This window comes from Peromyscus eremicus, chromosome 3 (assembly GCF_949786415.1).
Source record: "Peromyscus eremicus chromosome 3, PerEre_H2_v1, whole genome shotgun sequence".
Taxonomy (NCBI): Eukaryota; Metazoa; Chordata; class Mammalia; order Rodentia; family Cricetidae; genus Peromyscus; species Peromyscus eremicus.
The window spans coordinates 80,172,957-80,187,571 of record NC_081418.1 but is presented as its reverse complement, the minus strand read 5'-3'; the positions used below and the strand labels follow the sequence as shown (position 1 = coordinate 80,187,571).

General features: G+C 43.9%; 1 protein-coding gene across 2 annotated transcripts in view; it reads right to left on the bottom strand.

The window, feature by feature from the left end:
• Gng12 (G protein subunit gamma 12) overlaps positions 1-14,615 on the bottom strand; it is a 97,624-nt gene that overhangs the window by 66,373 nt on the left and 16,636 nt on the right. The window contains exon 1 of one of the 2 annotated variants that reach the window (XM_059257915.1): positions 51-114. The exons of the other annotated variant lie outside the window; for it this stretch is intronic. The gene's annotated coding sequence lies outside the window, so the exon portion shown is untranslated. Of the gene's footprint in view, positions 1-50; positions 115-14,615 lie in introns of those variants that run through there. 2 annotated transcript variants of the gene reach the window in all.

Here is a 14,615-nt window from a genome sequence, read left to right as displayed (position 1 = left end):
GCTTGTTCCTGGCTCCTACTAGAGTAGGGAGTGATTTTTTGCCTACATACTTCAACTTCCTGAATAGAAGGCATTCTCTCATCTGCCTCAGAGAGTGGCTGGAAGGCTGGGGCCAGCATAACTATAAATGGTAGTGTTTTCAACCAAACTCTAAGTGAGCAAGAGCCTCCTCGGTTGTCGCTCCTGCTTTGGTCCCACAACCCCCTGATGCTCTAGGATTAAGCCTAACTTGAAGGACACTAGGAGGGATGTGCCAGGCTTTGCAATGCAGTCACCTGAGCATGTAAATAGCTCCAAGAGAAATATAATACAAGCTACATCAAAAGTAAAAAGAAATGGATGAAAGTCTTCACAAGAGATTTGAATGAATAACAACACTACTGCAACATGAAAATTAAATTAAATTTTAATATAAAGATATTTTACATTTCTTCATTTAAATAAACTTTATTATATATATTTGAGGTTATAGATGACATTATGAAATAATTATATAAATAGAAAAAATGGTCCCCACAGCAGCAGTGACTAACCCCTTATCTCACAGTTACTTTGTAACAAGAACAGCTCAAATCCTTCCTACAAATTACCACCTGAATCTGTGTTTGCATCCTCTACTTCCTCACCTCACATCTGCTTCTTTGTACCCTCTGACCTGCAGCTGTTCAATTCTTCCTCTGCTCTAGTTTCAAAATTAAATCATGAAGATCCAGTACCTCTTAACTCAGAATAGCCACCAGCCAGTGGCTGTACATAGAACAGAACAGACTGAAAAAGATATTCTCGGCTTTCAGTGAAATCCAAGCTACAAAGCAAATCAATTGAAATAGAGTGTGTGTGCGTGTGTGTGTGTGTGTGTGTGTGTGTGTGTGTGTGTGTGTATACATACACACATATGAGTATGAGGCACACCCAGGCATACATGTGTTGAGATTGGAGGTTAATGTGAGATGTCTTCCTCTATTGCTCTTCATCCTATTTTATCTATTAATTATTTTCTGCATATGAATGTTTTGACTACATCTATGTATGCGCACCACAGTGTTCTCTTCAGGAGCAGCAAATGCTCTTAAACCGCTGGCTACCTCTCCAGCTCCTTCACCATACGCTTTTGAGAGAAGGTCTCTCTCCAGATCTTAAGCTTACCTTTCTAGCTAGACTGTCTGGCCAGCGAGCCCCTGGGATCTGCCAGTCTTTGCTCCACAAAACTGGGGTAACAGATGGTATGCCGCTGCACCAAGTTTTTATGTGGTGCTGGCAACCTGAATTCAGGTCCTCAGGCTTGGGCAGCCAAGACTTTTATCCACTGAGACATTTCCCCAGCTGCCCAAACGGAGATAGCAGTCATCATTTCTTTCGAAATAATCCATCACCAGCTCATTATGATAGAAATTGGCTGCAGCAAATATTCCACAGCACCATTCAGGGGCCTGCAGGACCTGCTCCTGTTCCTTTTACCTCGGCTAATCCTCAAGGTAACTTTATGTGGTAAGTATGTAATGGGGTAACAGAAGTGCAGTGAGATGACAGGACTTACCCAAGGCTTTAAGAGTTTGCCTCCCGAGTCCATGCTTGTAGCAACGCTACTCTACTCTCAATTAAGCCTGAACATCTCCAAATAAGATATTCCCTTCGTTTTTAATAATACCCACCAACTATCCAAATCAGCTCTCATGATAACATGGTTAGACAATCACAATAATGGCAGATGGGAAAGTTACTTTATGCTTGAAAATTAAAAACAATTTGACATGGGAATATGAAAACCACAAGCAGGCCTGGAGTCAGGCAGAGTGCAATGAATCTGGCATCTGTGTGGATGACAGGGGAAGTGGGAAGGCAGGGAGGGAAGGAAGGAGGAAGGGAGGGAAGGAGGGAGGAAGGGAGGGAAGGAGGGAGGAAGGGAGGGAAGGAGGGAGGAAGGGAGGGAAGGAGGGAGGAAGGGAGGGAAGGAGGGAGGGAAGGAGGGAGGAAGGGAGGGAAGGAGGGAGGAAGGGAGGGAAGGAGGGAGGAAGGGAGGGAAGGAGGGAGGAAGGGAGGGAAGGAGGGAAGAAGGGAGGGAAGGAGGGAGGAAGGGAGGGAAGGAGGGAGGAAGGGAGGGAAGGAGGGAGGAAGGGAGGGAAGGAGGGAGGGAAGGAGGGAGGGAAGGAGGGGAGGATCGTATGAGATCTACAGAACACCCTGTCTCTGCCATCTGTCTCAAGGCCCATCACTTCCATCCTTCTCCAAGAAGTCACAACTATGCATCTACGCATCTGTTTTAGCAGCAGTAGGGAGTTAAGACAGAAAGAATAAAACAGAAAATTCTGATTCAGAAAAAAAAACACATTCTTTTATTAATGCCTGGGCAGACATCACATGCAGTGAAGAAACTTAGACCCACAGGATGAACAGGCCAGCTCATCCATGACACTGCAGAACCTGCAGGCCAAGGCTGCTGCACCAGAGTCACACACTGGGCCTCAAACCTGCAAGAAGACTCATCGAACCTCCCACTTGTCTCATTCCTACCATTCCCCATGGGCATGCTATACGTCAGTCACCCAGACCTCCCTGTCAAGCGATAACCAGCAACAACCGTGGTTGCCGCTGCAGCGTTCGTTCAATTCAGCTGACAAATGCACAGGAAACAGCAGCTACGGAAAGAGCTGGTCTTTCCGGAGCCAGGTACCAAGGTACCACAAGCTTCTGTATACTGTCAGTAATTCTGAGTCACCCTTTATTGCCCCATTTAGCAGGTAGGTAAACAAGCATAACTAAGTTGGTAGCCTAAGGTCACAAGGCACGTTGGTAACAGCACCAGATGGGGAAGCCAGACAATCTGCTTCCATAACCTGCACTCTAACAACTGCACTGTACCCCATCCATGTGGTTTCGACTGCCTTCTCACCACCCTTACACCTACTGTCACAGGAAGCTCTCAGGTTTTAGTTGGTGATGTGCTGGTCTCCCTGCAGACTTTTACAGAATTCTAGAAAGTTGAGAACCATTTTTATATCACATTTTTATGTCTCCAAGACCTCATGAACTGTTCAGTATATAGTTAGGTGCTCAATAAAGACACATAGAAAAGCAGCAATGTCAGGATGGGACACAGGAACTCATAAAAACATAAAGAATGACTAGATATATGCTATAACAAAGCAAGCTCTACCTTAGTCTTTTAAATCCAGCCATTACCAAGGCAGCAATACCTCCTAGGTCTATTCAGTACATGAGGGAACACAAGCAACGAGAACTTCACTGACTTAGCCATATCTATCTCCAAGGGATTATTCATTGGTTTGATTCTGCTTTGCATATGGATCATGTGTGCATGCGTGTCTCTGCTTGTGTATGCAGGCCAAAGAGCAATTTGGCTGTTGTACCTCGGGCACTGTGTACCTGTTTTTGAGATAGGCTCTCTCTGACCTAGAACTTTGCATGAAGGCCAGGCTGGCCAGCCACAAGGGCCTTGCCTGTTACTCTCTGCAACACTTGGATTACTGTGTGCTACTCTAGGCAGCTTTTGTACATGGGTGCTTGTGGTTGATCTCAGTTCTCGTACTTGCAAAGCAAGTACTTACCAGGATGAGCTACCTCCCTGGCCCTACATATGGGTCTCTTGTGGAAAGCATGCCTAGCTAGCATACAATGGTTTTGTCTGGAGAAAAGAGACCCACAATGAAAAGTCTCCTTACTTGCCAGGAAATGGCCCAGAGTTCTACAGCATCTTTCTAAACTCCTTCTGGATGACCACAAAAAGCAACTGTGTATAAGGACATGATCCTCTTCAGGATCAGAGACATGCAAAGACCTCCGGGGAGAAGGAGCTTTTTCTAGTTTATTCCAAAGACTGCACCAATACAACACTCACAGACAAATGCAGTTAGCTATAATGCCCATCTGAAGTAGAGACATCATGTACTACCTTCTCATGAATGTATCAGCAGCATCTGTCACTTATGACCAAATTATGCATCTGTATTTCAATTTTTTGCTATCTCCACTCTTACTGGGGTGTTTACAAAGCAAATACTGTGCTGGGCCTAGCTGTAGGCACTAGGGATGCAGCTGTGAATAAGGTCAGTAGTGTTTTTGACCCTGTAGAGGGTAATGGTGTGCAGACAAAGTAAGAAGTCGATTTCAATCAAGAGTGGCTCTAAACAGTCTTGACCAGAGCAGAGTGTCATGACTACCTGAGGAGTTCAGCTGCTTCTCTTCTGCAGCTACATGGAGGTACCTAGAAGCAACAGTGGGCTGAGGCAACTAATTCTGAGCCCATTTGGCTATTCAGGTGAGAAATGGTGGTGACCTGGCCTCGAATGGTGACAGGAGGGACAGAAGGGACGGACTCTGAAGGTAAAATGACTAAGACTAGCCAATGGTGTAGATGGGGGTCTTCTATCCTAGGAACAGCATGTCCCCAGGGTGGTGAACCGGCCAAAGGTGTTACCACTCTGCCTCCACCTCAAGCTGGGCTCCTTGCTGACAGACCTGGCTTGAGCTGTCCATTGAGAGTAAGACACCATCCTTAATATGCAGACTAAAAGTCTATTTTTAAAAAAGATTTATTTATCTTCTGTATGAGTGTTCTGCCTGCATGTATGTATGTGCACCACATGCATGTCTGGTGCCTGCAGAGGTTAGAAAAGGGTTCCTGGAATTGAAGTTTTAAGTGGTTGGGAGATACCATGTGGGGGCCAGGAACTAAACCCAGGTCCTCTGACTCATGGGTGTAGGGCCATCCACTGAAGTGTGCTGACCTACTAGGGGTTGACACACCATTAAGGAAGACTGACTCTTTCTCCTCCCGAAGCTATCAGTTGTCAGTATCTCCTCAGTTAGGGGTGGGGCTTGTGAGTCCTTCTTATTAACACACCACCAACAAAATCATGAACAGTTCCTAAGATCTGCTCCCTAAGCATTTCTGGAGATTTATGTGTGTATGTACATGTGCGTGCCTGTGTTTATGTATGTGCACCACATGCACACAGGAGCCCACGGAGGTCACTAAAACATGTCCAATCCTTGGAATTGGATTATAGGCAGCAGTGGGCTGCCACAAGGGTGCTGGAAACAGAACCCCTATCCTCTGTAAGAACTGTAAGCATTGTTAACCACTGAGCCATCTTAATGTTTATAAATAAAATGTTACTGTTAATGTTTTGTTTTTCTAACAATTAATAAAGATGGAGATTTCCCACTTATTATTTGTTACAATGAAAACACTCATATTCTTTGTTCATTCATGTACTAGTTTACTGTTTTTCTTATAATGATGAATGCCTTCTTCATAGTTCATGACCAACAATTAATATGGAAACATACATATACTGCTACAAATATATTCCTAAAACTTTGGCAAATTTGTTGTTCTTGTTTGTTTGTTCGTTGTTTTTTTGAGACAGGGTTTCACTATGCAGCTGCTGTGTACCTAGAACTTCACCATGTGGACTGGACTGGTCTTGCACTCACAGAAATCCACCTGCCTCTGCACCCCCAAGTGCTGGGATTAAAGGCGTCACCACCACACTAGCAGCATTTTGAGGTAGTTTTTCTCAGTAATGACATTTAGTAAATGTGCAACAGCCGTATTTGTCTAAGCCACATAAACTATGATGTTGCTTCTTGGTGAAATGTTTTTGAATGCTTTTCAAAATCCATTTCCATCCACTTTGAACTTTATAATTAGTCTATGAAGCTTCTGGGTATAACAGTTCCCACCAAGTACCACAGAAAACTGAGATGCAAACTACAGGTGACATGGTAGGATCTCAGAGTCCTTCAGTTATAGACCAGATTCTGGGTCTCTCAGGAAAGAAAGTTTGTGAGATAAAATGTATAGTTTTTTTTTTTCTCTTTGGGGGGGCCTGCCACCCAGCTCCCAAATAAATACACAGAGACTTATTCTTACTTATGAATGCCTGGCCTTAGCCTGGCTTGTTTCTTGCCAGCTTTTCTAACTTAAATGATCCCATTTCTCTTTAACTATGTTTTGCCTCTGGGCTTTTAACCTTTCATTATTCTATGTATCTTTCTTTCCTTCTTACTCCGTGGTTGGCTCCTGGCATCCTCCTCTCCTTCTCCTTTTCTCACTCCTCACTCTTTTCTCTCAAGTCTAGATTTCTCCTCCTATTTATTCTCTCTGCCTGCCAGCCCCACCTGTCCTTTGTCCTGCCTTGCTATTATTGACCACTCAGCTCTTTATTAGACCAATCAGCTGTTTTAGACAGGCAAAGAAACACAGCTTCACAGAGTTAAACAAATGCAACATAAAAGAATGCAACACATTTTTGCATCATTAACCAATATTCCATAGCATAAACAAATGTAACACATCTTAAACTAACATTCCACAACAAAAATGAGGGGAATTGTGTGCAACATTATACCCTCAGGCTCTGAACCTCCCCCCCCCCCACTGATATTCATGTCACTCTGGAATGTTTTGTTGGCTTTTTTTGTTCTGTATTTTCATAAAGTCTCACAACACCAATCTGTAGCATTTTTTCCTGGAAACCATTACACAAAACACCAAGGAACTATCTGCTCTACTGGAGGCTCTCAAGAAACGTTAGTAAATCCAGCAAGTCTACCAAAGTGATAATCATCCTTACCCAGTCTTTTATGAAGTTAATAGTTTAAATCACTTAGATATAACCTAGGTTTTGGTCTATTTTATTTGTTTTGAGACAGGGTCTCACTGTGTAGCCCTGGCTAGTCTAGAACCGGCGGTGGACTTACTGTCTCCATCTCCCAAGCGCTCGGATCACAGGCGTGCACCACCACAACTACTTTTTTTTTTTTTAAACCTGGCATAAACATACAGTTTCTCACAAGGGTTTTCTCATTCTTTGTTCAGTGAAACCTCTCCACTCCCTGAAGATCTAACCTTTCCTTTATCAACTGTAATTTACAATACACTGTACTTAAACTGGAGAAGAAGAATTCAAGGGTCCACTGTTTTTGTGGTTCTATTTCCACACTGTCTAGCACCTTGCTCTGTGCAGAAGAATACTAATTCAGTGCTTTACAAGGGGATAAAAGAATGTTATACAGTTAAGTGGCAATGGTTAACAGAGTAGAGTTTTGTAGAAACTTTATAAAGTGTAGGTTGCATTAACTGTATGTTCTTTGCTACATCACATACAAGCTTCTATCATGAGACAGTTTTGAAGCATCCTCAGGCCCACAGTCTGCCCTAGCTAAACAATGCTAAATTATTAAACAGTGTCCCAAGATATTTACAACCTGGCACCAATCTGTGCCGTTCTGTAAACATATCTGGTGTACTTTTGTAATTCACATCTAACCCATTCTTCCAAAGTCCAGTGTGTATGCACATCTGCATATCCCACAAGTACTGAAGTCTTGGTTAGTATTTGGAAAGAACTCATAGGAATATGGAACATCTGTTTCCTAACACAGTAAAATTCACAGGAAGTAATTAACATTAACTGACAAGAAAACAGAAGAATCTGCAGCAGTGCATGAAAGGAAACCATCTAATATTCACAACTGAATAGAATAGAGCCTGTGTGTCATCTCATCTTCTGAACTGTGGGGATGATGTCACATCTTGTGAAATACTTGTCATAACAGAATGTATTTAGTCTATGTACATGCAGATAGACATTGCACCCACCCTATGTATCAGGCTCTCAGGTTCTACACTCGCCTCCACTGATATTCATGCCACTTTGGCAGGCTTGGTTGGGGGCTGTGTATTTTCATAAAATCTCCAGTGCTTTATAGGACAAACTAAGACCCAACTGAACTGGATGGCAGTCCCTGATGGCGAGGGTGAGCCATTCTGAGAGATCTAGTGTTATCCGCTCCCAAGGAGAAGGGGAAGGAGGACAGCAGATACACTGTAGAGGCAGAAGGAAGGTTTGTAGCTTGTTGGTTCTTCCACCGCCTTGCTTCTTCTAAGCCTATCTGTTATCTGTATGTGCCTGGCAGAAAGATGCCGGGGATATAAGACCGAACAAAACAACAAACCTTCTCCTTGAGAAGCTCCAGTCAATCACGTAGATACCCAATCGGGCGACTGTGAATGACAGCAGCGAAGGCAGTAGGCACAGGAGAGTGCCTGTACCAGTCCAGAGTGCTCACGGGAAGCTTCTTGGAGAAAATGGTGTGAAGGGACCAGAGCTATGAGAAGAGGGAAGGAGTTCTTAGGTACTCAGGAGCTACAAAGAGCTTACTGTGAGGAGTTCGGGATAAGAGAGATGCCTTACTACCTAAGAAACACCAGTCTCACAGAACCTAAAGTGAGCAAACTACAATGTAAACCACGTAGTAAGCTCTAGCATCCTCACTTTGAAACCTTATTAAAGACAATGGCTATCAAGGAAACCACTAACAGCCAGGTACTTAACTACTTGGACTCTGTGTAAGATGTAGGATATACTTGGGCTGTTAACTAAAGCAGCAGAACTACTCAAGAATATTCCTTTCTATAGAACAGGGTAGTGAGTAAAACGTAAATGTTAAATGGCTTTCCAGCAGGAGCTGCAGAAAGCTTTCAAGCCAATGGCCTGCTATTAAATGCTAGTTCAAATGCATCTACCCAGGAAGCTTAGCAAACGCCATCTAGCTTCACTTCCCTGGTAGTCAGAAGAATGCATGGGAACGTGAGCCTTAATACTTTTCTCTGACAAAAAGCAATGCTATCTAACACCATTAATTCTTAAAGAACAGTGTTAAAAGTCTAACACGCTTAAATCAAATTATTTAAGAAAGACCTAAAACTACTTAAGAAAGAAGGGGTTTTAGCCTTAGGAAATGAAAAAAAAAGTAGAGTTTAGCAGCAATTATTACTGGTTATGTATGTTAAAATTATGTTTCCTTCTACAACTTCCAGTTTTATTGGAGTTCTCTAGGCAGTGAGACTTTATGTGAAAATAATCATTCTGTTCACATGGCTTAGTTCTCCCCTGGATTTTTACTGAAAAGTGTCTTGCTATGTAGCCCAGGCTAACCTCAAGTTTACAGCAATCATCCTGCCTGACCCTTTCAGGGGACTAGATCACAGGCATGAGCTGCCATACAGGGCCATTTCTGGCTCCTTTCTTATCACCTCATCTCCAATACTATAATTAAATCTCTACATTCAGAGCCTAAGCAAATCCTATTACCCCTGCCTTCAAAATACCTTCCAACTACTCAGTCTTCTACTCTCACCTTTCTCGGGCAGCCAGCATCTCTTGTGAAGATGTTATAATAATCCTCTCTAGATTCTGGACCTCATTCCTGCTGCTTACCTCCTCAGTCTGCTCTCCGTCCAGTAAGCAAACGGCTGTTCACTCAGAAGTCTCGGTGGCCTTAGCATGCTCGCTGAAGACCATCCCTTGGCCTTCAGGCCCCCCTGGCCTTGCCCACTATATAGCTACATGGACCCTGCTTCTCTTCAAATATCGCTAGCAGGCACCAGTCTGGAGGCCTCCAAATTTACTTGTCCTTCTGCTGGGACTTTAGGCAGACACCTACACCTGCCTATCTGGTTTCCTCAGGTTCTCCAGCTTTCTTCAGAAGGGCCCTCCTCCCTCATCCCTAAAACTGCTTTGCTATGTATGTCCAAGTACCTCCTGATGCCCTCCTTTCTAGTCTATTGATTTACATGCATCTCTCTCACAGGAATGAAAACTCTATGAATAAAGTTTGCTCAATGCTGTACCCCAGGGCCCAAAATGAAAGCCTAACAAAAATAAGCATCCAATAAAATATTTTACTTATGTGTATGTGTAGTGTGTGTGGGAGCATATGCATGTGATCTGAGAGGCTGAAACCAGGTGTCTCTTCAGTCACTCTACAGCCTAACCCTCAAGTTTACTGATGCAGCGAGACTGGCCGGCCAGCTCTGGGATCCACCTGCCTGTACCACCGGTGCTGCTCTGTCTGGCTTTTAATGGGTGCTGGAGTGTGGAAACGCGGGTCCTCATATTTGACAGAAGCGCTTTACCCACGGAAGCATCTCCACCTCCCCCATACACACTTTTACCTGGCCAGAAATACTGTCTACTGAATGGTATTTCAGTTAGTACCATAAAATTTAAATAATAAACAATGCCAACTTGACTTGCACAGTAATGACATGAATTCAATGGAAAAGATCACGGCTGTCCTCTAAATGTTTGGTAGGCAATTGATGTTTTTGGTCTTCGGTCTCTTAAGGCCTTAAGGCTTTGCTACTTTCAACATTACACTCCTGTTTGCCCTATTTGTAGTCAGCAGCAGAGTTTCTTCCAGCTATTTCTGAATACGGCTGTCTCTGATCTCAGTGCCAAGTGGACTGTACCACTACTCTTGCTGCATCGTTCTATAAAGTCTGAGGCCAAGAGCCACTGAAACGCTGTAGAACATTAAGAAAACCCCTGGGAGAGGGGAGTCCTAGGAACAGGCACAAACCCTTCCCAAGTGTCTCCGATCCTTTTGGGTTCAGGCGGCTTGGCTGACACAGATGTCTTTCAGAGGAGTGGTGCTTCTCTTGATGAAGGAGTCCCACTGACAGGACACACGAAGTGGGCAGTGTCAGCTCTAGTGGACAGCCATTCTACCCTGGCATCTGCCCAGGGTGGGGATAGGGGGCCCCACAGAGCCCACTCTCTCCCAACAATTTCACGTTTTCTTCGGTTGCTTTCCTAACAAGACTCGGTCAGCCTCAGCAAGTTTGATCAACTGCCAATCGTCTACTTGTCTTGTCTTCTCTTTTTCAGACTGGCTTTCTTTTCTTTTTTTTTACATTTTATTTCTTATTGTTGTGGGTAGGGGCTACGCCACAGTGTGCCTAGGGGACTCGGGGAGTCAGGCTTGCTCAGCAAGTACTGTACTTGGTGAACCATCTCACCAGCTGCTCTTCCTTCTTCTTTGTCTGTTGTAAGACAGGGTCTTTACAGTTCAGGCTTGCCTAGTACTTGAAGCACTCCTGAGCTGGTGTCCTGAGTGCTGGGAATACAGGTGTATAACACCCGCCTGGTTCATCTCTCTCTTCCTTCTTCCTTTTTTTTAATGGTTTATTTATTTTTATTTTATGTGCATTTGGTGTTTTGCCTGCATGTATGTCTGTCTGTGTGACGGTGTCAGATCCTGGAGTTACAGACAGTTGTGAGCTGTCATGTGGGTGCCGGGAATTGAACCTGGGTCCTCTGGAAAAGCAGCCAGTGTTCTTAACCACTGAGCCATCTCTCCAGCCCTTTACTTCTCAAGCATAATCTTTCTGGAGCTTTTAAAGATGAGACTGGAATTCTTCCATTAAAAAATATGGTATTCTTTTAAAAATGTTGGAAGCACTTATTCATAGTGGTAGAGGAGGTATGTATACTCGTGCCATGGCATGCATGTGGAGGTCAGGGGACACCTTGAGGGAGTGAGTTCTAACCTTCTACCACATAGGTCCTGGGAATCAAACTCAGGTGAGATGTGGCAGCAAATTCCTTTATCCACTTACCGATTTTTCCGGCCCCAAAACAAGATATTCTTAATTTTGAATCACTTGAGAATTCACAGTACAGTTCAAGGATCTGGTCAAAACTACACATAACATAAATAAAAAAACACTGATTTTTCTGTCCAGTGACCTCCTCAATAAATACAACGTAGCAAATCATGCAGGCGTCTTGGACTTTTATTTAGACATGAAGTTTCTTTAATGCTTAAATGGTCCTGTTTGGGATATGGTACCCCACTCATTGTTGGCCCTGTCAGTGATGCTGAAACCCCCTCTCACTGTTGGTCCCGTCTGTGATGCTGAAACCCTCTCTCACTGTTGATCCCGGCTGTGATGCTATAACCCCTTCTCATTATTGGTCCTGTCTGTGATGCTATAACCCCTTCTCATTATTGGTCCTGGCTGTGATTTGGTACCCCCTCTTACTGTTGGTTCTATCTGGGATGTGGAACCCTCTCTCACCCTTGGTCCTGTCTATGATGTGGCAACCCCCCTTACTGTTGCTCCTGTTTATGGTGTGATAATCTTCTCTCATTGTTAGTCCTGTCTGTGATGCTGTACCCCCTCTCTCATCTTCTTTGGTCCTGTCTATGGTGTTCTCTTATCATTGGTTCTGTCTGTGATAAGGATGCTCTCTAACCATTTAGGAATTTAAGCTTTTGGGTAGTTTATCCAAAGAAAATATTAAATATGCATTATAAGAGAAGTATGTTGTTATTCATGTTAGTATCTCCTGCAAGACCTCTTTCTTTCCTTCCTTTAAAATCACAAATCTGGATTCCTGGAATGTGAGCACAATTTAACTCTGGACTGAATGCCGGGGTCTCTGCTACTTGGCTTCCTTTCTCCCCTACTCTCTGAACACCCAGCACAGGCAGAGCCAACATAAACCAAGGGCTGGTGACTTTCCGAGCGACCCTCACATTCCCGCACTCTTCTGCAGAGCTTCACTGAAAACACTCTTCCTGTCTCATGTGCCTGCCTACCCAAATACTGCTTCACAGTTTCTTCTCCCTGAGCTGGGCTGCATAATCAATCTGTTAATAGTCCCTCGGCCAGTTTGGATAGAGTGTTTCTGGCATGAGTCAGGGTTAAAACATTTCAGATGTGTAACACTAACCTCCAAATATTTCCCTATTTGAATTCTTTAATTCCTCTATTCTTTTGCCATCAGAAAGCAAGGAGGTGAGCACTTGAGGCTCAGGGAATACCATGGGAGAGGGGGTGGAAAGACTACAAAGAGCTGGATGGTGGGAGGAGTGCTGTAGAATGCTGTCTTCTGGACAAGCCATCACTGTTATAATCCGGAACCCACAGCAGCTGTGGTTACCTGCTCACGGCCTGCACAAGACAGGGTCCATCAACATTCATGAAGCTCCACTGTGCCCTGGGGAGCTAATGGTGGTTAATGGTTGCTGGGAAAGGGGAAGTCATTTTTAAATACACCCCCCGCCCCCGCCCCCCCCCCCCCGCCATGATTACCTAAGCAACCTTAACTAAACTCCGTGAGTCGTGAACACACCCTAAGATATGAAAGTAAGGGATGAGCGGCAGGAAAGGAGAGGACATAGGAAGGGGTTACGAAAGGGCAATGGGGGTGAATATGGTCAAAATACATATATGTATAGGACACTGTGAAAGAATAAGTAAAAAGAAAAGAATTACAGTAGGTTGGGACTGGAGAGCTGGCTGCTAACTGCTCTTGCAGAGGACCAGTGTTTGGTTCTCAGCATTTAGGATAAATGATTCAGAATCACCTGTAAGTCCAGCTCAAGGAGAACTACTGCTCTGTTCTGACCTCAGTGGGTACCCACAAACAGATGGGTACATGAAAAAGTATTTTTACAAACCTTTTTAAAAGGCAGGGGTGGGATGAAAAACCTCACATACACAACAGAGACATCTTCACAATGGGTTCCTTCCACAGGCAAAACTAACAGAACCCTAAAGCCACAATTCAGGACTTACACCTCCTGAATCCCTTAGCACGGGTATCAGAATCTCACCAATCAATCCTGTCTAATGAACGCCCATCTTTTGCTTTTCTTTTTTCCTCCCCTGAGCTCCGTGCAGGGCCACTACTGGTCACTCAGCAGACAGTCCCCAATGTGTCCTTGCTGACAGAACCTGGGTTCCTGTGTAGAGATGCTGGGAGTGCTGGAGAGGTGGCCAAGCTGAGGTCAATTCAATGAGACCTGAGGGGAAACATCGGGAGGATGTCGGGAAGGAGTCTATTTCCTCAGCAAAAATGGGAGCACACGGCTGGTTCTCTGAAACTGTTGGAAGCTGTGACAGCCATTTGGTGACTAGGGGAAATTTAAAATTAAAAAGCAATACAACCAAGAGGGTGACTCAGTGGGCTGAGACAAGCACAGACCTTTCATGACAGACAGAACAGCTCCCTCCTCCATGGTACATCCCCCAACTTTTAGGGTCACGACTGGTCAGTTTGCTTTTCTGTTATGTTTAGTCTTAATAGTCATGAAATGACAAAGCTTACAGATTCTTAATTAACATTTGCTTGGCACACTTGCAGCTGGCAGCTTACTCTAGACGTATTCATGTCATCTAACACAGGAGCCCTTGGGCTTTCTCTATCCGCACAGCTGCTCCATCCATCAATGGAACCATTCGTCCACCAATCAGTGCTTCCTTCTTCCGGCAACAGCTAAGTGCATTAGGCACAAGTGATACAAACCACATTGGGTATATAAAACAATTATACCCATTTCAGAGACAAAGACACTAAGGTCCCAGTGACTAAATGGGTTTTTTTTTCTCTATTAGAAATCTGTATGCAACCTTGCTGGGACTCAAATCTATAGCATCTGAATGCGTAACTCTCACGCTTTTCATTATGCTTCAAGTGTTAGCCACTGCTTCACTTGCCTAATTTACATTTCACAAGAAATGAGAGAATAAAGGGTAGATTGTGGAATCTACTCTGAAAAGAAAAAAGAGACGATACAGACATGATATAGATAAAAAGGTAGATTATTGAATTTACTTTTAAAAGACAACTACTAGTTTTAAATACTTTACACTGGATAGGATTTTTATATATTGTATACAAATTATATAGAATTTAATCCTAGTACCAATCATAAAGACGTGGAGGTCTGTACAGTCAAGACAGACAGTGACAGAACTGTGTAGGAAGAGGAAGTGAGGTAGCTGGGCTAAG